The sequence below is a fragment of the Ascaphus truei genome, chromosome 2, assembly GCF_040206685.1.
Source record: "Ascaphus truei isolate aAscTru1 chromosome 2, aAscTru1.hap1, whole genome shotgun sequence".
NCBI lineage: Eukaryota > Metazoa > Chordata > Amphibia > Anura > Ascaphidae > Ascaphus > Ascaphus truei.
This window is the reverse complement of record NC_134484.1, coordinates 117526538-117552032: the sequence shown is the minus strand read 5'-3', so window position 1 is coordinate 117552032 and position 25495 is coordinate 117526538. Positions and strand designations below refer to the sequence as shown.

At 43.0% G+C, this 25495-nt stretch overlaps 1 protein-coding gene across 2 annotated transcripts in view; it reads left to right on the top strand.

Moving 5' to 3' along the window:
• The window catches only part of SNTG1 (syntrophin gamma 1), a 918236-nt gene that overhangs the window by 809884 nt on the left and 82857 nt on the right, over positions 1 to 25495 (top strand). The gene's annotated exons all lie outside the window — the stretch shown is intronic.

Genomic DNA, 25495 nt, shown 5'->3' with positions numbered 1-25495 from the left:
GATGACGCGGATGACGTCATAACGCAATGAAAATCATTGCGTAGGGTTGTCAAGGGGATTAAACAAACATAAACAAAACAGAGTCTAATAAAACTCGCACATACACGAATGCATTATCTCATAAGTGCCAAGAGGTTTGAAACATAAAGCAAAAAATATCCCTGAAAAAATTGTCCATGTAATGGTGCACATAAGAAAATTCCATGAGATGGTCCATATTCACAGGACTTAGTTCGTCGTTGAATCTCAGTTGGCTCACGCATCCAAAGGAGCGAAGTTTCAAAGGCATCAAATAGCCCAGAACATGGGATGGAATATCCCAGGATAGGATGCTGGTCCATGAGATGATCCATATTCACAGGACTTAGTTCGTCATTGAATCTTGATTGGCTCGCACATCAAAAAGAAGAAGCGATGTCTCAAAGGCACCAAGTAGCCCAGAACATAGGATGGAATATCCCAGGATATGGTGGCATCAGGAGAGATTATGTCTCAGAGGCACAAAGGTAGTCCAAGTGCAAGGTGGAGAATCCCACGTAGAGGTGCTAATCCACAGCATGGACATAAGAGAAAAAGAAGAAAGGAAGAGCCATATATTAGAGTATCACAAAAACAGGTCAAAGGAAGACAAACCATGACAGGGAAATATTGTTATAAAAACATGGCAAAGCCAAGGTAATCATTCAGCCCCCGCGGAATCATGGTACCCAGCTGCACGATCCACCTACATTCCCTCATCAGGTCACCACCACGGGCACTGAGAGAGACCCTGTCAAAGGCGAACGCAGTAAGGACCGCACAGTCGGATCCATGACATCGCAAAAAATGACGGGAAACTGAAGTGATTTTCTTGCAGGAGTCTAAGTCTCGTTGTGCGTTTTTTATATTGCGTGTGTGTTCGAGTACACGGAAACGGAGTTCCCTGGTGGTCATGCCCACATAGGCAAGACCACAAGGGCAGGAAAGATGGTAAACTACTCCCTTACTCTTGCAATTAAGAAAGGAGAGATTTTTATACGTTCGTGACTTAGTAGTATTAACAAATGTTGTAGTTTGGTGCATATATCTGCACGCAGAACACGAACCGCACTTAAAAAAGCCTGGCTTGCGTTGTTGAGATAAAAAAGTGGGATTGACCTGAGGGGTATAATGGCTGCGGATTAGTTTATCTCGCAGATTCAGAGATCTGCGACTGGCAAGACTTCAATGATCGCCAAGTGCATTTCTAAGTTCTGTGTCAGTCATCAGAATCCTCCAATGTTTCTGTAAAATGCCCTTCAGGTCAGACCACTGTTGATTAAAAGTACTAACAAATCTGATTTGTTTCCTGCCTCTAAACTTGGGTATTGGTTGTAATAGACTCTCACGTGCCACTTTGAGGCAATTCGTATAACCTTTATAGATTTGCGTTTTAGTGTAACCGTGTTTAGAAAACCTTGTTTTTAATTCTGCAGCTCTAAGTTCAAAAATGGCTTTAGATGAACAGTTTCTCTTAATTCTAAGAAATTCGCTGCGTGGAATCCCTGAGATTTGATGTTGAGGATGGGAACTGGAGGCATGAAGAACAGAATTTGTCGCGGTCGTCTTACGGTAAATATCTGTCTCAATCATGCCTGTCTGATCAATGCTAATCCTAACATCCAAAAAGTCTACGGGTGTAGGACTGCACAGGTAGGTGAGTTTGATATTGAGTTCATTGTGGTTGAGCGCATCGATGAAATCTGCAAATGCATCACTGGTGCCATGCCAGACCACCAGGATGTCATCGATGTATCTCAGCCACAATAAACCCAAATCACTGAAGTGGTGATATTGATCCGAAAAAACTACCTCTCTCTCCCACCAGCCCAGAAATAGATTCGCATAGGAGGGTGCGCAAGCCGCTCCCATAGCTGTGCCTCTTTCTTGCAAATAATATTTATTTTTAAAGATGAAATAGTTATGGGTAAGGATAAATTGAAGTAAATCTATTATAAAATCAAGCAAATCAACAGAAATATCCTGCATTGATAAATAAAACTTTGATGCTAGGAGACCCTCACGGTGGGGAATACTGGTGTACAGGGACTCCACATCACAGGTCGCGAGGATAGTATCCTCATCGACCGTGATGCAGTTGACCCTGGACAAAACCTCCATCGTGTCTCTCAAATAAGAAGGTAAGTTAATAACAGCAAGACACAAAAAAGAATCAATGAAGCGGCAAGCAGGTTCACACAATGGGGCGGCCTGGTGGGCGAGAGGCATTTTTATGGACTTTGGGCAACAGGTAAAAGGTTGGAATTACAGGGAATTTAGGGATCAAGCCATCATAATTACGCTTAGTGATAGTATTATTATCTAAAGTAGTACGCAATATGCGATCTAAGTCAGACCTGAACCGCACGGTGGGATCACATGCAAGCTCAGAATAACATGAAGCATCGTGTAACTGTCTATATGTTTCACGTTCATACATGAGCTGCGGCCATATAACAACATTTCCCCCCTTGTCAGATTGTTTGATTAGCACAGATGGGATCTGTTGTAGCTCTTTAATAGCCAACCACTCTTCCTTACCCAAATTTGTGGTTTTATGTATTATGGGTAGTTTTAGGATCTCCTCCGTTACTGCCGTGGCAAACACATCAACTGACGAGCAGCTTTGGATGGGTGGGCAGAATGTAGATGTAGGTTTCGTCCGCAACATAATATCCTTGGTAGATGTATTGACGATTTCTTGTTCCTCCAAAAGCGCAACCATGTTATCCAGTGTCTGTAGTTCTTCTTTATCCCATGTCGCAAAATTTAAGGGGTCTATAGCAGGATCTTGGGATTTAGAGAAATGTTTGAAGAGTAACAACTTGCGACAAAAAAGATTTAGATCTTTGATAACCTCAAATTTGTCCATGTAACTGGTAGGGGAAAAGGATAAGCCCTTCCTCAATACTCTGGTTTGAGCAACAGAGAGAATAATTTCAGAAAGGTTGATTATGTTAAGTTCATCGTCTACCAGGCCCGTCGATTCTGATACTGAGGCTTGTAGCCGTATGTCTCTCTGTCTCTGAGTTGCCTTCCTTCCCCGCCTCGTCTTACTCTTCCTTTTCTCGGGCGCGAACCCCTGCCTAAAAGAGAGGTTGACGAGGAGCCGAGGGGATTAGCTGTAGATGTTGTGGCACGTTGAATCTATGTCTGTGGTAACAGCATCAGAAGACAGAGAGATCTCGCGGACCTGCTGGCGTGCCCTTTTAGTACCCTTGCCTCTGTTCCATCACTCACTTTAATAAATTCATTGTTTACACTCTTTTGGTATGCCTGTGTGCTTTTTGTAAGGTTGCTTTCTTTGTTGCTATATAATTATTTCAACCTTTAGCACCACTGTCTAGTACTATTTATACTATATATTGACAGTTTTGTGGACACCAGTGACTTATTGTGTTGAGGCGGTATTCTTTTGTGTATCTTTATATGTCTTTTGCTTTCTTTGTATAGCAATTCTAAATACCAGCTCCACTTTTATTATATACCTCCCTTTCACCTTTCATACAAGAGCTAGTATGAACTTTAGCGCCCAGGATGAGCAGAGAATTGCAAGCGCCAAAGCAGCTTTTTCATTTTCACGTATTGATTCAGCTGATAATAGCACTGATATTCCTGTTCCTGGATCTACAGAAACAGATGCATTAAATACGTTCAAATACTTATCACAGAGGAGGCTGCGCAGCTGGTGGAATCGCACGGCACTTGACAACTACCTCTTTCATAAAATAATCCCAAGAGGTCTGAGGATTAAACTTTTCCCTGCTTTTGAATTCACTGACAATTCTTTAAAAGAACGTTGGGTTAGCATCTCTTACTAGATGCTCAGTGGAGCTGATAGCTATTTTAATTGAACATGACAAACTTATGTTGGTAGAGTTGACCGATAAGATTGAGATTGCTAAAAAAGAACTTATTCATGTGATTTCTACATCTATTGATCAGGTGGAAAGTGAGTTGGTAAAATATGAAGAAGGTCTGATTGACTACAAGAAAAAGAAATTTGATAGGGATATCATAGATTTTGAGAAAAAACTTGTGTATAGATGGAACAGAGGCAAGGGTACTATAAGGGCACGCCAGCAGGTCCACGAGATCTCTCTGTCTTCTGACGCTGTTACCACAGACATAGATTCATCTGACACTGATGCACAACGTGCCACAACATCTACAGCTAATCCCCTCGGCTCCTCGTCAACCTCTTTTTTAGGCAGGGGTTCGCGCCCGAGAAAAGAAAGAGGAAGACGAGGCGGGGAAGGAAGGCAACTCAGAGACAGAGAGACATACGGCTACAAGCCTCAGTATCAGAATCGACTGGCCTGGTAGACGATGAACTTAACATAATCAACCTTTCTGAAATTATTCTCTCTGATGCTCAAACCAGAGTATTGAGGAAGGGCTTATCCTTTTCCCCTACCAGTTACATGGACAAATTTGAGGTTATCAAAGATTTAAATCTTTTTTGTCGCAAGTTGTTACTCTTCAAACATTTCTCTAAATCCCAAGATCCTGCTATAGACCCCTTAAATTTTGCGACGTGGGATAAAGAAGAACTACAGACATTGGATAACATGGTTGCGCTTTTGGAGGAACAAGAAATCGTCAATACATCTACCAAGGAAATTATGTTGCGGACGAAACCTACATCTACATTCTGCCCACCCATCCAAAGCTGCTCGTCAGTTGATGTGTTTGCCACGGCAGTAACGGAGGAGATCCTAAAACTACCCATAATACCCTGTACATAAAACCACGAATTTGGGTAAGGAAGAGTGGTTGGCTATTAAAGAGCTACAACAGATCCCATCTGTGCTAATCAAACAATCTGACAAGGGGGGAAATGTTGTTATATGGCCGCAGCTCATGTATGAACGTGAAGCATATAGACAGTTACACGATGCTTCATGTTATTCTGAGCTTGCATGTGATCCCACCGTGCGGTTCAGGTCTGACTTAGATCGCATATTGCGTACTGCTTTAGATAATAATACTATCACTAAGCGTAATTATGATGGCTTGATCCCCAAATTCCCTGTAATTCCAACCTTTTACCTGTTGCCCAAAGTCCATAAAAATGCCTCTCGCCCACCAGGCCGCCATATTGTTTCAGGCATAGGGGGGTTGTGTGAACCTGCTTGCCGCTTCATTGATTCTTTTTGTGCCTTGCTGTTGTTAACTTACCTTCTTATTTGAGAGACACGATGGAGGTTTTGTCCAGGGTCAACTGCATCACGGTCGATGAGGATACTATCCTCGCGACCTGTGATGTGGAGTCCCTGTACACCAGTATTCCCCACCGTGAGGGTCTCCTAGCATCAAAGTTTTATTTATCAATGCAGGATATTTCTGTTGATTTGCTTGATTTTATAATAAATTTATTTCAATTTATCCTTACCCATAACTATTTCATCTTTAAAAATAAATATTATTTGCAAGTAAGAGGCACAGCTATGGGAGCGGCTTGCGCACCCTCCTATGCGAATCTATTTCTGGGCTGGTGGGAGAGAGAGGTAGTTTTTTCGGATCAATATCACCACTTCAGTGATTTGGGTTTATTGTGGCTGAGATACATCGATGACATCCTGGTGGTCTGGCATGGCACCAGTGATGCATTTGCTGATTTCATCGATGCGCTCAACCACAATGAACTCAATATCAAACTCAACTACCTGTGCAGTCCTACATCTGTAGACTTTTTGGATGTTAGGATTAGCATTGATCAGACAGGCATGATTGAGACAGATATTTACCGTAAGACGACCGCGACAAATTCTGTTCTTCATGCCTCCAGTTCCCATCCTCAACATCAAATCTCAGGGATTCCATGCAGCGAATTTCTTAGACTTAAGAGAAACTGTTCATCTAAAGCCATTTTTGAACTTAGAGCTGCAGAATTAAAAACAAGGTTTTCCAAACGCGGTTACACTAAAACGCAAATCTATAAAGTGGTCTGACCTGAGGGGCATTTTACAGAAACATTGGGGGATTCTGATGACTGACACAGAACTTAGAAATGCACTTGGCGATCATGTAAGTCTTGCCAGTCGCAGATCTCCAAATCTGCGAGATAAGCTAATCCGCAGCCATTATACCCCTCAGGTCAATCCCACTTTTTTATCTCAACAACGCAAGCCAGGCTTTTTTAAGTGCGGTTCGTGTTCTGCGTGCAGATATATGCACCAAACTACAACATTTGTTAATACTACTAAGTCACGAACGTATAAAATACTCTCCTTTCTTAATTGCAAGAGTAAGGGAGTAGTTTACCACCTTTCCTGCCCTTGTGGTCTTGCCTATGTGGGCATGACCACCAAGGAACTCCGTTTCCGTGTACTCGAACACACACGCAATATAAAAAATGCACAACGAGACTTAGACTCATGCAAGAAAATCACTTCAGTTGCCAGTCATTTTTTGCGCTGTTATGGATCCGACTGTGCGGTCCTTACTGCGTTTGCCTTTGACAGGGTCTCTCTCGGTGCCCGTGGTGGTGACCTTGAGAAGGCTCTGTTGAGGAGGGAATGTATGTGGATCGTGCAGTTGGGTACCATGATTCCGCGGGGGATGAATGATTACCTTGGCTTTGCCATGTTTTTATAACAATATTTCCCTGTCATGGTTTGTCTTCCTTTGACCTGTTTTTGTGATACTCTAATATATGGCTCTTCCTTTCTTCTTTTTCTCTTATGTCCATGCTGTGGATTAGCACCTCTACCTGGGATTCTCCACCTTGCACTTGGACTACCTTTGTGCCTCTGAGACATCATCTCTCCTGATGTCACCCTATCCTGGGATATTCCATCCTATGTTCTGGGCTACTTGGTGCCTTTGAGACATTGCTTCTTCTTTTTGATGTGCGAGCCAATCAAGATTCAACAACGAACTAAGTCCTGTGAATATGGATTATCTCATGGACCAGCATCCTATCCTGGGATATTCCATCCCATGTTCTGGGCTATATGATGCCTTTGAAACTTCGCTCCTTTTGATGCGTGAGCCAACTGAGATTCAACGACGAACTAAGTCCTGTGAATATGGACCATCTCATGGAATTTTCTTATGTGCACCATTACATGAACAATTTTTTCAGGGATATTTTTTGCTTTAAAGTTTCAGGCCTCTTAGCACTTATGAGATAATGCATTCATGTATGTGCGAGTTTTATTAGACTCTGTTTTGTTTATGTTTGTTTAATCCCCTTGACAACCCTACACAATGATTTTCATTGCGTGATGACGTCATCCCGCGATTTAATAATGTATACCATGATATATGCCTTATTGGGTTGTTTGGAGTACTAGTAGGGCCATTAATTTGATACTAGTGTAGCCTTGACTGTCCCCCTCCATCTGGGCCGGTGCCCGCTTGATAATAAGCAACCTACGGTTGCTATGGTAATCTCAAGATATAAATTATTGTATTTTGAGTACATTCTCTGGCATATTGTAATATCCCCATTCTTTTGTTTGAAGAAATTGGATAAGCACATATCTATTCTACTAAACATTTAACAATATTATATATCATTATACATCTTTGCCAGGATACTTTCCTGTATTACCATCTATCATAGTTAGCTGGCATTTACTAAACATGCCTATTTTTACCGTCACCGCTAATATGTTTATCATTATAGTATTACACAAATCATTAGTGTTTTCTATAATTGGGGGTCATTTACAGACCAATGTCTGCCCTATACAAACAATTCTTTCTGTGGTTATTATATATTCATGTGCTTCATTTGTCTGCTATGTTTTCCTAGCTAATGGCTGTTTTGTTTATGCTTGTTTAATCCCCTTGACAACCATACGCAATGATTCTCATTGCGTGATGACGTCATTTGCGTCATTCCGCGAATTAATAATGTATACCATGATATATGCCTTATTGGGCTGTTTGGAGGACTAGTAGGGCCATTAATTTGATACTAGTGTAGCCCTGACTGCCCCCTCCACCTGGGCCGGTGCCCGTTTGATAATAAGCAACTTACGGTTGCTATGGTGATCTTACGCAATGACGCGCTATGCGCGATAACGTCACATTTCGATCTTGACATGGGAGGTTCAGATGTGTACCATGTGACTCTCCTAGACCAATGAGGTCCATAGTTATGCTCCCATAGCAATCAGGGCCGGTGCCCATTTGATAATATGGTAATCTTACGCAATGACGCGCTATGCGCGATGACGTCACATTTCAATCTTGACATGGGAGGACTAGATGTATACCATGTGACTCCCTTAGACCAATGAGGTCCATAGTTATGCTTCTATAGCAATCAGGACCCTATGCTACAATGAGAGTACTCATACTTATCACAGCTGTTACACATTAAACTTATCTTTGGCGCAAATTCTTTTAACTAACTTCACTATAAATTCTAGCTCATTTCTCCCCTCACCACTCCCCAAAGAAGACCGTTTTAATTCGAAACGCGTTGGAGAGGGAGTCTGTGGAGTGGGACCCCTACCTTTCTTTCCTGATAAGAGGCCATGGCTATTTCTTGCTCGTGACACCTATGCTTTAAGTGGTGATGTATATACAATATTGATACCTGTGCCATTTATGCCTCCACTTATTGCAGCTATTTACCTGTAACATCAGGTTACTTTTTGTTGGACATGCACTAATCTGCAGTGTGTGCATATGATACACATGTTTGCTCAACTCAGAGCTTCTTGTGTTTTTTGAATTTGGTGTTGGAATTGGTTCCACTGTTATACCCTTGCCTCTAGGTATATATGTATGGTAGATGTGAGTCCCCCTCCTCTTTTAATCTTTGTCCCTTGTTTTTAACTCACTTTAATAAATTCATTATTTACACTCTTTTGGTATGCCCGTGTGCTTTTTGTAAGGTTGCTTTCTTTTTTGCTATATATATATATATATATATATATATATATATATATATATATATATATATATATATATATATATATATATATATATATATATATATATATACACTATAAAAAACTAAGTGCACAATTTAACACAATATAACAAGAAAATGTACCAATGAATGTTGCCACGGTGTTGTTACTATACACAATAGTAATGAATATATAAAGAGGAAAGGGAAAACACAGGCGCAAACAATGATAGGTGAATACCATATAGAGTACCAGGGATAAAATAGACTGGGGACAATTGCTGACACCAATAGGTGAACTCTCTGAAAAAATGAGAAAGAAACAGAATATTGTGAAGTACACTTGTATTCTTTAACTGCGCAAAAGATGAGAACTACTTACAAAGTAGCAGGTATAACAGGCATGTAGGATATATACAATCCTCTCGTCCCTGCTTATCTGTATGGTTGTCTGCCCTGGCTCCAAGTGGAATGCCAAGACTCCGCACGTTGTAACAGATACGTCTGCAGCTGCCTTCAGTTTCCTCCTTGCTGTCCCTCAAATCTCACGGGATTGCGAGCGTGACGTCAGCGTGTAGTGAGATCCGTTGACGGGGAAGCAGGTGGATAATGTCCAGCAGATAGTATTAGATTACTACCAGATATTAAATGCTGATAGTCCAGAGAGTTAGGGAGAGCTTATGAAAGTATTGTTTAAGCCTCCACCATACGCGTTTCGTCTTAATGTGTAGCAAGCTGGTATATTTATAGGCTGAAATAGTTCCTAATAGGTTAATTGGCTAGCCAATGCCTAGATACCTTGCAGATACACAAAGACATTGCTGAATAACAAATATACATTTTGAACCCATAAAATTAATCATTAAGTTAATGAATTATATAATAAATGTAACCAACAATTTTAATAACAAATAGGAATAAAAATGGTTAAATAAATAATACAAGGAATTATCATATAAATTGATATATTATACACAACCACATATCCCTGACGAAGTCTTTTCATTAAGATGAAACGTGGCAAATGTATGCAGTAAAGAGAAACCCTTCTCTGTTGCTTACATTATTTCTCTAGGAACAGTCACAATTGTTTAAACCCAATAACTAGACTCAGATCAATGCAACATTAAGGAATAATATTTAATTTATTTAATGAAGTACAGTATACAATGATGCAAGGAGAAGGGCAACGCAAGGCACAATGGATTTGCAATAAATCAAATCTTTTATTTGCCAAAAAAAAAAAAATTGTGTTGAGACTATTACAAACGCTACAAATAAACATTTATAGCAACCTGGTTTAGGGGTGCTAAGAAAATGTGGGGAAGAATAATAATTCTTGTCATCTCCTCAATTAAAATATCCTGGAGATTTTCACCCCTTTTATGGGCGAATCTCAGATAGTCCTTACAAATTTCATGCAGGACATCAACAGTCTATAGAATTTTCCAACGCTTTTTAATAATTGTTTTAACAAAAATCACTAGCTGTAGTGTATTTGCTTACAAAGATCATTCTACCATCTGACTGTGTATCCGAAGGATTTTTGGCTGTCATGTTAAGGGCTGTATGTACAGCAGATTTTTTGTGTCCCCTGTTAATAAAATGAGTCTCAATCTCTTTGATTGTCTCCTCTAATTGTTTAGGTCTGTCAACTATGCGTGAGGCTCTAATCTTCTGCAAGAAGGGAAGCATATTTTTCAGATTTTCAGGGTGAAAGCTGGATCATGTACAGATGCAGCGGCCGTTTTTCGAACATATCATGGAGCCATTTTCGTGTGCGCTGCTGTACTCCACGCGGCCAATCACTTGGCTGATTTGTTTGAATTTCATGGTACCAGATTTCTTTGGGTGCAATTCTTCGCGTTTCCGTGACAGAAACAAATGAATTTTAATGTGTACAGTACTGTGTCAATTTGCAGGTGTTTAAAAAACAACACTAAAATGCCATATTCTGCACTTGATAAAAATGAGTCAACACGCGGTAATGACGCGCCATGACATGGGTATTCCGAGGTATACGCGTGATATATTCGAATAACGGCCACTGCATCTGTAGTGTGGCATTATGATTTGTAGGCTTCCTATACAGGTCAGTGTGTAATGTACCTTCCTCATTGGTCAATAAAACATCTAAATAAGATATGTGGGTCTTGCTCCAATTTTTGGTGAAGCGCAACGGTGTATCCAGTCCTTCCAAAAAAATCAAAGAATTTGATGAGCTCATCTGATATTCCCTCCCATACGCAAATCAGGTCATCTAAGTATCTGCTGTAAAAGAGCATGTTGTTATAGTACTCACTTGGAAAAATGTGACTTTCTTCAAAATGGGTCATAAAAAGATTAGCATATGAAGGTGCCAAATTACCGCCGATGGCAGTACCTGCAATCTGTAAATAAAAATGCTGCTCAAATTTGAAATAATTTTATAAAGTATGAAGTGGAGAAGGAAAAAGAGAATAATTGTGTACAAATTGTGTACAGGTTGCAATAAATGTTTTAATTGTAACATTTGCAATAGTCTCAAGACAGGGGATTCATTTTTTCATCCCAGAAGTGGAAAATCTTTTAAAATTAAGGAACACATCATCGGCAATACTACTAATATAATCTACATGATAAAATGTCCCTGTGGACTTTGCTATATAGGCAAATCAAATAGTATGCTCAAAACAAGATTTATAGAGCACAAATGCAAGATTAGCTATAGCACTGAGTAGACCGTTTTAATAAAACATTGCTCTGATTTCAACCATGCAGTGTCATCGCTTAAATGAATGGGCATTGAGCATTTATGCACTTCCAAACTAGGAATAGATAAAGATATTTTATTACTCCAAAGGGAGTGCTTCTGGATTCACACTTTGGATACTGTATACCTGTAACAGGGGAGTTATCCCTGTTCAGGTAATGTGCCTCTAATCCAGCAGTGTGGTGGTTAACTGCTGGTAGTCAATTAACAAACACCATCTGCCTGATTAGATGGCTTAGAAAAGTATGTCTTTTGTGACAGGAAGTGAGACTCCTTAGCTCACACCTGAGCTGATCTTGGAGATAAACAGTCTTGAGCTCTGCCAGAAGAAAAAGCAGAGCTGCTTTCAAGACACAGGTAAAACTTATAAACCTGAATGCTGACAAACCCCGAGGAAAAGGGAGCTGAACCAGGGACAGAGAAGATTTTCCCTCCAAACCAAGGAAGGACAGATGTCTTGAGTGACAAGCTGACCACAAGACAAATAGGACAAGATTCTAACCTGGAGCCTGACATTTTCTGTGCACACAAGGGTGCGGATCAAGGAGAGCAGAGAAGCTTCCCCTACAGCTGCCCAGCTAACACATAAGACTTTTTCATATAAGACTATTATCTAGGTCTGTGTATTGATAAATGTCTCCATGATTTGGGGCTGGAAAAGAGCCTAGCTAACCAACCCGGTCAGAGAGGGCTGAGCTACATGTGTAGATAGTCTCCAAAGCAGAGATAGATTTTCTTTGTTTGGCTCACTATTTCGCTTATGTTGATTTTTTGCTGTGTTTTAAGCGACAGGCACAATAAAGCCTTGTTATGATTTCACCTTACAACTGTCTCCATTGTGTACCTCTGCACATGTCCTCCTACAATACCCTAATGGGTTAAACGATTATCTATCATTGAATTGTTTTTTCGAAGAACGTTAACGTTCATCTTCATTCATTCCTTCCAGCTTTTTAAGGGTGCTGCCACTACCTGCTTTGATTCGGACACTAAGGTTGGTTTCTAGATTAGACAGATAATAACCTACTAACGTTAATATTGTATTAACTTACACCTCGCTCATTGCTGAACTATTCATGAGCTATGGAGGACTTTCGCCTATTTTATCCCACTTAAAGCACAGTTTAATTTTATGTTCACTATTAAGAGACTCATTATCCTTTGTGCTGATTCGCCCCCCCCCTTTTGGTTTTCTCTATGTGCTTGAATGTGAAGCTGAGGAATTGATGACGTCAGATGTACACAAGTTCGCTACGCTGGGGTGGGACGAGCTACCATTGTGACAGTCCTGTTCAATCGCTGATGTCCCAGAGGGATGGGTACACAGATGTGGATCTCGATATCATGTGTGATGATGCCACAGGAGCTACACAGCTGGATGACTGAGCCACATTCAAAAGGGTGAGTCGGATGGGACTCATGAAGATACCGGAACAACAGACGGATGCATTGGATCACCAGAACATGCCCCTGTTACGCCGGTGCTGCCCGCAAACCAGACCCGTCCCTTATACTGAGGTGGGGACGTATAGGAACACACACCCGCAGCAGAAGGAGCGTGTCCAGAGTGTGGTGAATTAGGCGTTGCCAGGCCAGGTGGTGTTTGCTAGCAATACTTGCCGGTACCGGTTAAAGAAGTTCCATAGTCGTAGTCCAAGCCGGGTTCGAGGGGTATCAGAGTGAGCGTTGTCCAAGGAGTGCCGAGATCGAGAGCCAGAGGGGGTAGTCATACAAACCGTGTCAGAACCTGTGAAAACACTAAGAGAAACCTGAAGTAATTCCATGCAGAGACTATGTCGAGCAAAGACTGAGTGCAGAGAGGAGCTAGATAAAGCAGGAAGGTCCCATTAGGAACGGAGGCGGGACAGGAAGAGCTACAGGGAGACACTGCAGATTGGTGCAGGCATAACAGGCCAGGTGAGACTTGATGGTAACCTGAGTATGCCCGTGCGGCTTGCGGGGGCGGAGCCTGAGGTCCGGGGGACGGGATGAAGAGTGTGCAGACTGAGCGCGCTCCGTAACGCGTGTACGCGTGTGGACCGATCCAGTGGATGGTGCAGGTGTGCGTGCGGGAGGGCGTGGGTGCACCCGGCGTTGAGCAGAGGAATCGCCGAGGGAAGTGAGTGCTCTGTGTGGGGAGCGCTTGGAACGCCGATTCCTGACAGTACCCCCCTCTTCAGGAACGGCCTCAGGACGGTCCATGAACGGTTTCTCTGGAAACATTTTCCTGAAGGACTTAAGAAGGGCCGGGGCATGAATGTCCTTTAAAGGTACCCAGGATCTCTCTTCAGGGCCAAAGCCCTTCCACTGCACCAAGAACTGGCGCCCTGGATAGGCGCAAATCCAAAAAAGAGTGAACTTCGTATTCCTCGTTATTTTGGACAGTAATGGGGTCCGGTTTACGATTGTGATCTGGAAAAAAGTGACTGGTGATGAATGGTTTTAAGAGGGATACATGAAAGACATTGGGAATCTTCATACTGGGTGGTAGTTGAAGCCGGAATGCCACAGGATTGATTTGTTCACTAATAGGGAAGGGACCCAGGAACTTAGGTGCCAATTTTGGAGATGGTACCTTGAGGCGGATATTCTTAGAGTAGAGCCATACCAAATCCCCTGGCTTGTAACTGGGTGCCGAACGACGACGACGATTGGCCTGTAGTTTCGATATGCGGGAGGAGTCGAGAAGGGTAGACTGAATCCTAGGCCATGCGGTTTGGAGGGCAGTAATGCGTTCATCTATGGCTGGAACTCCAGAAGGGATGTTGGATATGGGTAGGCAGGGGGGGTGGAACCCATAATTTATAAAGAAGGGCTATTCCCGGGTGGCTTCTTTTTTAGCAGAATTGACAGCGTACTCTGCCCAAGGAAGCAGTTGAGCCCAAACATCTGGGAATCGGATATGAAACATCTCAGGTATTTCTCCAGGGATTGATTGATTCTCTCTGTTTGTCCATTGGACTGTGGATGATAGGCGGAAGAGAAAGAAGAAGAGACGCCCAATCTCTTGGTGAAAGATCTCCAAAATTTGGATACAAATTGAGAACCTCTGTCAGAAACAATGGACGAAGGAATCCCATAAATCCGGAAAATCTGCTCCATAAAGATATCAGCAAGGGCGGGGGATGAGGGTAATCCCTTAAGTGGAATAAAATGGGACATCTTTGAGAACCTGTCCACGACCACCAAGATAGTGTTCATTCCTCTGGACCTGGGCAACTCCACAATGAAGTCCATCGAAATCTGGGACCAGGGGCGGTCGGGAACTGGAAGAGGTAACAGAAAACCCTGAGGCTTTTGACGGAGAGTCTTGCTTTGAGCGCACGTGGGACAGGCGCGGGTAAACTCCAGAATATCTTGAGACATCCTTGGCCACCAGAAATTCCGACGAATGAGATCAGTAGTCTTCTTAAAACCTGGATGACCTGCAGATGTAGAGGAGTAACCCCAAGACAGGACCTCTGGAACAAATTTGGAGGGTACGAAGAGTTTGTTGTCGGGAACGACCAAGTCCTTGGGAATGCGTCTCTGGGAGTGCAAAATCTTGTCAAGATTCTTGAAAGTAGACGTGGCGAGAATCTTCTCTTGTGGAAGGATGGTCTCCAAAGGTTCCTCTGGTCGCTCTTCAGAAGAATGTATTCGGGAGAGTGCGTCTGCCTTTACGTTCTTGGTCCCGGGAATATAGGAAAGGTGAAAATCGAATCAAGAAAAAAAAGAGCCCAACGAGCCTGTCGTGGACCAAGGCGTCGAGCATTTTCTATGTAAAGAAGGTTCTTGTGGTCGGTGAGAATAGTAAACGGCTCTTTCGACCCCTGCAGCAGATGTCTCCACTCTTGAAGTGCCATCTTCACGGCCATAAGTTCCCTGTTACCCACGTCATAGTTCCTATCGGCAGATGAGAATTTTTTGGAAAAATATGCACAGCGATGTAACTTATCTTGAGGCGTGGGTCTCTGAGAAAGAACGGCTCCAGCGCCGCAATCAGAAGTGTCGACCTCCAGAATGAAGGGAAGTTCAATGTTGGGATGACGGAGAATAGGTGCGGATATAAAAGCTTTCTTGAGTGTCTCGAAGGCGGAGATGGCCTGATATGACCAAGCAGAAGGATCCGCTCCTTTTTTGGTGAGCGCAGTGAGAGGTACCACGATGGTAGAAAAACTCCTTATAAACTTACGATAGTAATTAGCGAACCCTAAAAAACGTTGTATGGCCTTGAGAGAATTGGGTCTTGGCCATTCAGTGACTGCTTGAAGTTTACCGGCATCCATCATAAAACCTTCATCGGAAATGATGTACCCCAGGAACGGAGTAGATGTCTGATGAAAGGTGCACTTCTCCAGTTTGACGTACAAATGGTGTTCACGGAGACGGGAAAGGACGTAGGCGGTATGGAGTATATGGTCCTGGAGATCTTTGGAAAAAATCAGGATATCATCCAAGTATACTATAAGAAAAATATTGAGTACCTTACGAAAGACGTCGTTGATGAAATCCTGGAAGACAGCGGGAGCATTACATAAGCCGAAGGGCATTACAAGATACTCATAGTGTCCGCTACGCGTGTTGAAGGCCGTCTTCCATTCATCCCCCTTCCTGATGCGCACCAGGTTATAGGCACCACGTAGATCCAACTTGGAAAAAATCTTGGCCCCCTGTAATTTATCGAACAGTTCGGTAATAAGGGGGAGGGGGTAACGATTTTTAACAGTTATGCGGTTCAAACCCCTGTAATCGATGCAAGGCCTCAAGGACCCGTCATTTTTCTTGATGAAGAAAAACCCAGCCCCTGCTGGAGAATTGGAGTGACGAATAAAGCCTTTCTTGAGATTCTCCTGGATATATTCATCCATAGCATGAGATTCTGGTAACGACAAGGGGTAGGTCTTGGACTTGGGTAGGGAGTAACCTGGAACCAGATCGATCGGACAATCATAAGTCCTGTGTGGCGGCAGAAGGTCTGACTGTACTTTATTGAAAACATCCCGGAATTGGTGGTAAACAGAAGGTAGAATAACCTCAGGAACAGAGGTATTGGCCAGCAGTCGAGGCGGAAGTATGGCTGGTGGAGATGGCTCCTCTGACCTTGACCTCCAAGTAATAGGGTCTTGGGATGTCCAGTTGATGAGAGGATTGTGCTTCTGCAACCAAGATAAGCCGAGAGTGACTGGAGTTCCGGGAGCGTGGATTACATCAAAGGCCAAGGTCTCCTCGTGGGAGTGAGAGGAAAGGGTGATGGGGCAAGTCTCCAAGGCAATGTATGCTGGGGTGAGCGGACGGTTGTCGATCCCAACCAAGGCAATGGGAGACTTCTTCCTAACGTGTGGAATCTGGTTCTGTTTAGTGAAGGTTTGGTCCATGAAATTTCCTCCTGCGCCGGAGTCGATATATGCCGCAGTGGAGGTGCGGAAGGTAGGACCCGAGAGAGAAACGGGAATGGTCAATTTTTTGGAAAGTTCCTTCCTGGAAAGGGGACAAGGAGATTTAGCACCCAGGGAGTGCCCCTTCATAATCACTGGGTTCGGTCATTTCCCGGGCGTAGTGGACATTCACGGACCAGATGCTCGGAGGATCCGCAGTAATAACATAATCCACCGGCTTGGCGAGCTGCATCGGTGTCCGGGAATGCTGGACTCCAAGTTGCATCGGCTCAGTAGCCTCCATAGCGGGTAGCGGGGAGACGGCAGGTCCTGGGGTTGGAGAGAAACTGGGAGAAGGAGCACGGAAGGGCATAAATCGGGGAAGCTGGCGCTGGAGGCGGCGTACCTGAAGGCGCTGATCCACTCGATTGGCTTGGGAGATGAGTTCCTCCAGAAGCCCTGGCTTGGGTTGTGAGGCGAGCTCGTCCTTCACGGAATCCGTTAAGCCTTGCCAGAAGACTGAGACCAAAGCCTCCTGGCCCCATCGTGTCTCAGCTGCTATGATCCTGAACTCCAAGGCGTACTGGGCCACGGAACAATGTCCCTGGGAAAGCTCAAGCAAAGAGTCAGAGGCAGTTTCTTGGTGTGCGGGGTTATCGAAGACCTGTCGAAAGTCTCGTCTAAAGGCTGCGTAGTCGCGGGTGATATCGGGACGTAGTTCCCAAATTGGGGAGGCCCATGCCAGCACTTTCCCTGTAAGCAGGCTGTAAACATACGCCACTTTCTTGCGACCAGTGGAATACTGCTGCGGAGCCATCTCAAACTGGATCTCGCATTGATTGAGGAAACCGCGGCAGGCGTGCGGATCCCCCGCATACGGTTTAGGTGCCGGGATCTTCGGGCCCGAGGTCGCGGCGTATACTGGTTCTGGCGACAGTGGCGGTGCGGCAACAGGTGGTGCCTGAAATGAAATATCCTGTACCTGTTGAGTGATAGGAGCCATTTGGTCCGTTAGGGCCTGGACTTGTTGATACATGGCCGTCATCGTGGAGGCCATGTCAGTCTGGTCTGCGTCTTGTGGGCTCGACATAATGTTACGCCGGTGCTGCCCGCAGACCAGACCCGTCCCTTATACTGAGGTGGGGACATATAGGAACACACACCCGCAGCAGAAGGAGCGTGTCCGGAGTGTGGTGAATTAGGCGTTGCCAGGCCAGGTGGTGTTTGCTAGCAATACTTGCCAGTACCGGTTAAAGAAGTTCCGTAGTCGTAGTCCAAGCCGGGTTCAAGGGGTATCAGAGTGAGCGTTGTCCAAGGAGTGCCGAGATCGAGAGCCAGAGAGGGTAGTCGTACAAGCCGTATCAGAACCTGTGAAAACACTAAGAGAATCCTGAAGTACTTCCATGCAGAGACTATGTCGAGCAAAGACTGAGAGCAGAGAGGAGCTAGATAAAGCAGGAAGGTCCAATTAGGAACGGAGGCGGGACAGGAAGAGCTACAGGGAGACACTGCAGATTGGTGCAGGCATAACAGGCCAGGTGAGACTTGTTGGTAACCTGAGTATGCCCGTGCGGCTTGTGGGGGCGGAGCCTGAGGTCCGGGGGACAGGAAGAACAGTGTGCAGACTGAGCGCGCTCCATAACGCGTGTACGCGTGTGGACCGAGCCAATGGATGGTGCAGGTGTGCGCGCGGTAGGGCGTGGGCGCGCCCGGCACTGAGCAGAGGAATCGCCGAGGGAAGTGAGTGCTCTGTGTGGGGAGCGCGTGGAACGCCGATTCCTGACAGCCCCACCCCCCCATGGATATGGAGATGATTCTGACACAGGACAACAGAAGGAGTGTTTCAGCACAGCTGTTTTTCATCATGGGTAATGAACACATGGTGTTGTGGGTAGGTTGGGGTATAAAAAGGGATCTCTTATGACTTTCTTACTATGCCCTTTTGCCTCAATTGATAAAGACCATTTACGGTCTAAACATTGTGTTTTTTGGCTAATAATAAATTAGATTTATTTTAAATCTATTGTGCTTTGTGTTGCCCTTCTCCATGCATCATTGGATCTGCTGCAGGCTTCTATCCTTTCGCAGGAGCAACGGTAATTGTTTCATACTTTGAATACCTTTTGGTGTGCAACTTTCACCTCATTCCAATATACAATGAAGACATAAATAGATACAGACCATTAAGCTAGCTGATAATTAGTTACAGAGGGGAGAAGGGGGATAACATGTACAATTTGTTAATCACTTTAGACATTTGTATCCATCCCATCATGCAACAAAATGTTGTAGGGTACCACAAAAGTATGAATTGTACTGTACAGTAGAAATATACTAATTGCAAATTATTTTCTTTTCCTCATAATTTACTAACATTTATCTCAGGCAGATATAATTAACGGAAGGAACTTATTTTTTTATGAATAATGTTATTGGCTTCCCCATCATGTTTATACATCATCTCCATGATATTTACAATTATGCTTACTCTTTTAATTAACTCTTGATTTTATTCTCCAGGAGACTTTAAGAAGCGATTATGTGTATCTAGCAACACAAATAGAAGGGCCGTGCTGATTCTTGACAAAACAAATGATGTGATAATGATGTTTATATTGCATGAATGGCCCAGCAACATCTTAGCAATTGAAATGTAAATGAGCATGAATTACACAGCAGAAAAACATAACATTAGGTGTACACTTTCTATGTCCTAAGTGCTGATCACCACAAGTAGCTGATTTGATCAGTTACTATGAAACTATGATCAAATATACAGTATAGTGCCTTTTTACTTTTTTAGTTACTCTCACTGGCATTTTCCTTATCAACCTTGGAAAATGGGACAAAAAGGAGTGAGAGTTGGATATGAAGGGCAGGAATAGTGAAGGCGTATGCGGAGGGACAGATAGCTTATGAGAAAAAGAATGAGAGGATTAGAGGGAAGGAGTGCAGAAATTAGTTAAAGAAGTTCTGGGATAGTGAGAGAAAAATATACTGACACATTTTCACCTTTCTGTATGTGATAATTTCTAAGTTATTTCTGTATCAAGAACCACGTGTGTGTACATGTGTGTGTGTACGTGTGTGTGTGTGTGTGTGTACGCGTGCGCGTGTGTACGCGTGCGCGTGTGTGTGTCAATTATTAAGGTTATGGTGGGTAAAAAAAAGTGACAAAAACCCTCCACAGTAACGCATAAAGCAACTGTAAATATTCCTGTATGTTCGTTAGCATGTCTTAGACAGGTCTGCAACCCTGTCTCTCCCCATTATCGCCCAGCACACAGCGTTTCCATTGCAGCAAGGTATTTTGGGAAATGACATGCAAACGAGCACACAGTGCCACCTTTTGTCTCAAGCTACTATACCCACCATAACCTTAATAATTGTGGTGAATACCTAGTCTAGTCTCAAACCAGCAATAGCCAGCAACCAACCTCACACTGATGATACCCATCAAGGTTGAAACATGTCTGTGAGTGGGTTTACTGGCTTTGCATCTCATCCCAACCTCTGTCTAAAAGCTGTGTTTAAAACAGTATGCATTGGCTTGATGATTTGCTTGTGGATTATGAACTTGAGACAAAAGGTGGCACTGTGTGCTCGTTTGCATGTCATTTCCCAGAATCCCTTGCTGCAGTGGAAACGCTGTGTGCTGGGCGATAATGGGGAGAGACAGGGTTGCAGACCTGTCTAAGACATGCAAACGAACATACAGGAATATTTACAGTTGCTATATATATATATATATATATATATATATATATATATATATATATATATATATATATATAGTTATTGAGGCAAAAAGTGACACTGTGTTCTCATTTGCATGTCATTTCCCAGAATTCCTTGCTGCAGTGGAAGTGCTGTATGCTGGGTGATAATGGGGAAAGGCGGGGTTGCAGACCTGCCTAAGACATGCAGATGAGCATACAGCTATATTTGCATATATATATATATATATATATATATATATATATATATATATATATATATATATATATATATATATATATATATATATATATATATATATATATATATATATATATATATATATATAGCAACTGTAAATATTCCTGTATGTTCGTTTGCATGTCTTAGACAGGTCTGCAACCCTGTCTCTCCCCATTATCGCCCAGCACACAGCGTTTCCACTGCAGCAAGGGATTCTGGGAAATGACATGCAAACAAGCATATATATATATATATATATATATATATATATATATATATATAGACATATGGAGACCAGGAGATCCTGATAGCCACAAAGAGACAGCACACTGCAGGTATGGTATCAAAAAAGTGTATTCAGTAACACAAGGCCGCCCTTGTGTTACTGAATACACTTTTTTGATACCATACCTGCAGTGTGCTGTCTCTTTTTGGCTATCAGGATCCCCTGGTCTCCATATGTCTACATACTCTCTATGGGACAAGCATCTGCCTCCTGCAACAAAACCGTGAGTGCTAATCTCCATACCTGACTATATATATATATATATATATATATATATATATATATATATATATATATATATATATATATATATATATATATAGCAACTGTAATATTATAAATATAGTCTGTGTGCCCTTTTCTTATAGGTCATGCTCATGACCCTTTACATGAGTCTTATAAATACTACAATCATATGGAAACAAAAAACAGCGCAAAACGCAAATAGTGAAGTAAGTAAATACAATTGTGTATTAAATAAGGGAAAAATATTCTGCGTACATCAAGTATAAAATTTCAAGCATTGAGTGTGTAAAACACATAGGTTACCACTCGGTGACTGCTGGTGTGGAAGTAGGATGCTAGCTTCCTTCAGTGGGCACTTCAAACAGTAGCTGTAAAGCAGGACCCTCTTGGGAACTCCTCTTCAAGCTGTCAGTGTCTCCATGGGGAATTTCCCTTCAGGTTAGCTGGGCTCCGCACTCGATACTGACACTCCTCCCTGAAGAAGTAGTTATCACTACGAAACGCGTTGGATGTTTTATGGTCTATTGTTCAATTGCCAGTCACACTGATTTTACCTATTGGTGTTGCCTTGGTTATCTAAATCTCTGTGTGTAATTTTGGGCATTTGAGAGACTGAGAAACACTCTTGCCGATCGATCCCTAGTCGCTGACACAGTGACGTCATCACGCAGCATCCCGGAACGAAGCAGCAGCATGGCACACTGGGGGTACGCTTGCAGCCAGCAGACTTACCTATGTGTGTGACGGCTTTCGATCGAGGAGCTTTACAAACTACTCCGGTCCATGTTGAACTTTCTGGGGACCCTGTGAGTGCCAGTATCGAGTGCGGAGCCCAGCTGACCTGAAGGGAAATTCCCCATGGAGACACTGACAGCTTGAAGAGGAGTTCCCAAGAGGGTCCTGCTTTACAGCTACTGTTTGAAGTGCCCACTGAAGGAAGCTAGCATCCTACTTCCACACCAGCAGTCACCGAGTGGTAACCTATGTGTTTTACACACTCAATGCTTGAAATATTATACTTGATGTACGCAGAATATTTTTCCCTTATTTAATACACAATTGTACTGCACCGACACACTTTATTCGAGCAAATACCCGGTATGTACCTGGCAGATACCTGGAATGCGCCGCTCCTCACCTCTGACAAGCCCCGTTGCATTTGCCTTCCCAGCCTGGGTTCATGCCTGGCTGATGGGCGGCTGATCTGTTAAATGATAATGATTAGGATTTAATAGGCTGCAATGCTTCGCGTGTCTACCAGATGGCATAAATTCATGAATTGTAATGCAGTATATATATATATGTAGTGTGCAGTATTGCAGCCAGCGGGAATAAAATGGTTCAATCCCTGCTGGAAAATAACTCAATGCACTCGGGCAGAAAACAGTCACAAACCTCAATACACCCGGGTATACCCGAATTCGTGGGACTAGCCGAGCTCGAATAAAGTGTGTCGCCAGTGTATTTACTTACTTCACTATTTGTGTTTAGCGCTGTTTTTTTCTTTCCATTTCTGTAGTGTGTTGGGGTGTGCTGAGCCACCCCCTATCTTTATAGCAGCAGACGCCTTCAATATTCACTACACGGTTATGTAAATCATTTTTATTATTTACACTGTGGTTTTTGTGGCTTTATATTGGGCAACTTAATTAGAAGGGTATATGGTAATTGCACCTATCACTTATTGGTATAGAGGTTAAGTAGTTGCGCACAGTATATTTTTGTTTTTCACTACAATCATATGTTGTGTGCAGAAATACACATTTTGTTATTGTTGAACTTTCATGTATTGGTCAGACTTCAAAAGGAGTAATTGTACTCTATGAAGCATTGGCATAAAATACGAATATAGAAATATGTCTAGTTTCAATCCTATAAATATAAGTACTGTTAGGGACACATGCCAGGTTACTGACAGAAGATATCCCCATGTCATTAGCCCATACTCCTACAGACAGTCAAATAATGTATGTAGTTATTGTTAAATAAGTGTCAATTATACAATTAAGTAAGGAATGTAAACAATAACAACTGTTGAAGTATTTGCTAACACTATTTTATAATGTTTATAATGAAGTGTAACTGCAAAAAATATAAATATAATCATGTACAGTACTTGGTAAGTATAAATATAACATTCTCTGTATATTCATCAATACAGCAATATCTCTTCACCTAATGCACAAGTTTCTGCATTCAAGGATGCACACATTGTAGAGGGGGTGTAAACATGATTTAGAGAATAACAAATGTGTAAAAAATTCACATAGTGTTGTCAGATGAACTTGGGATTATTTACTACAAAATGTGCACTCGATCCTATGATTAGATACACACAATAAAATGTGACACATCATGAGATGATTAAAGATTCTCTTATATGTAAATGAAAATCTTACATGTGAAATAATTCTCGATTACCGTCAGCGGGTCTTCGCCCCACTGGCTGTATGCTCCCTTACACCTGCAGGAGGCACTGGAGGATCCTCCTCTAAATCCTCCTGAATGTTGCCTTGAAGATTGTGACGTAGTGCAATGTTGTGCAGAATGCAACAACAAATCACTATGTCGCCAACCTTCTGTGGCGAATACTGTAGCGCCCCACCAGATCGATCAAGACATCTAAAATGACTTTTCAACACTCCAAATGTCCTATCAATCTCCAAGCGTGTGGATACGTGGGCCACATTATATCGTTCCTCCGAAGGGGTTTGAGTATTACCCAGTGGGGGTCAGAAGCCATGGCCGACTTCCATATCCTGAGTCGCCTATAAGACAGTCAAAACACATGAATGTTAATATACTGTCGCAGCCAAGTTTATTTGAGCATTTACCTGGTCTCGGCCGCGACAGTAACCGGGCGCGCGCCGTGGTGTCCCGGGCGCGCGCCAAAGCCTCGGAGGAGCGGCCCTCCGATCGGGGCTTCCCCCTCCCCTCTCTGGGTCCGCCGGGTCCCCCGGAACCCCCCACCGCCGCCCCCCATATCGCGGGACACCAGGGCTCCCTCGGGGAGCCCTGGGCACGCGCGCGGGGGGCGCAGGCACCCGATGAAGCGTGACTGCGCATCGGTGACGCGCGGCACGCCGAGGGGATTCGGCTAGCAAGCCGGGACATCTCCCGGCTTGCGGAACTAGCCGAGTTCAAATAAAACGTGTCGCCTCTGTAATATGTAACAAATATTCCAAACATTGCCTATTGCCACATCCTTGTACATGAGTCAAGAATATACCACACATGACATAACAATCCAATAATAATTAATAATTAGCTTACACAGTGTCATGAGAACATCCGTTGAACATTATAAACATCAAATGACAGCTCTGATGGCTACAGTATTAATCCTCCAATGTGTAAGCAATGACTGTATATTGGCCACTAATTCCCTATTGTGTGATTAATAATTGAAGATAATGTTAAGCTGCATTACATGGATTAGATATTTAGTCAATGACATACAACATATAAAATGTTAGAAATTATTAGTGGTTACATTATATATTAGCCAAACATAATGAAACATTAAACTTTACTTTCAATGTACATCTAAGTGCAGTTTCTGTAACATTGACTGACCAAATAGCCAACCGTCCTCCAATTCTCCCACTTCAAATTTACAGAAGACTAATGAGCTCTGCAGAATATGGGAAATCGTGGCAGGCACCTGGGAATTGGGCTACCACACAGAATTTTCATGTGCGCATCACATACGACCTGCACATTGAGCGAGTTATAATGTTTCCTGTTACGGAAATCCCTCTCATCTTCACGTAGCGGGGTCAGCGCAACATGTGTGCAATCTATAGCACCCATCACATTGGGTAGCCCAGCTACATTATAAAATGCAGTCTTTAGTGCCTGCCACTCTGTCTGCTCGCTAGGAAAATTTATATAATCACTAGCGCGTCTAGTCAGTGAAGATAGAAACTGGCTAAAGGCCTGCGAGAATGCCGACTGCGAGACCTCGCCTACTATGCCCACAGTTGCCTGAAAAGACACAG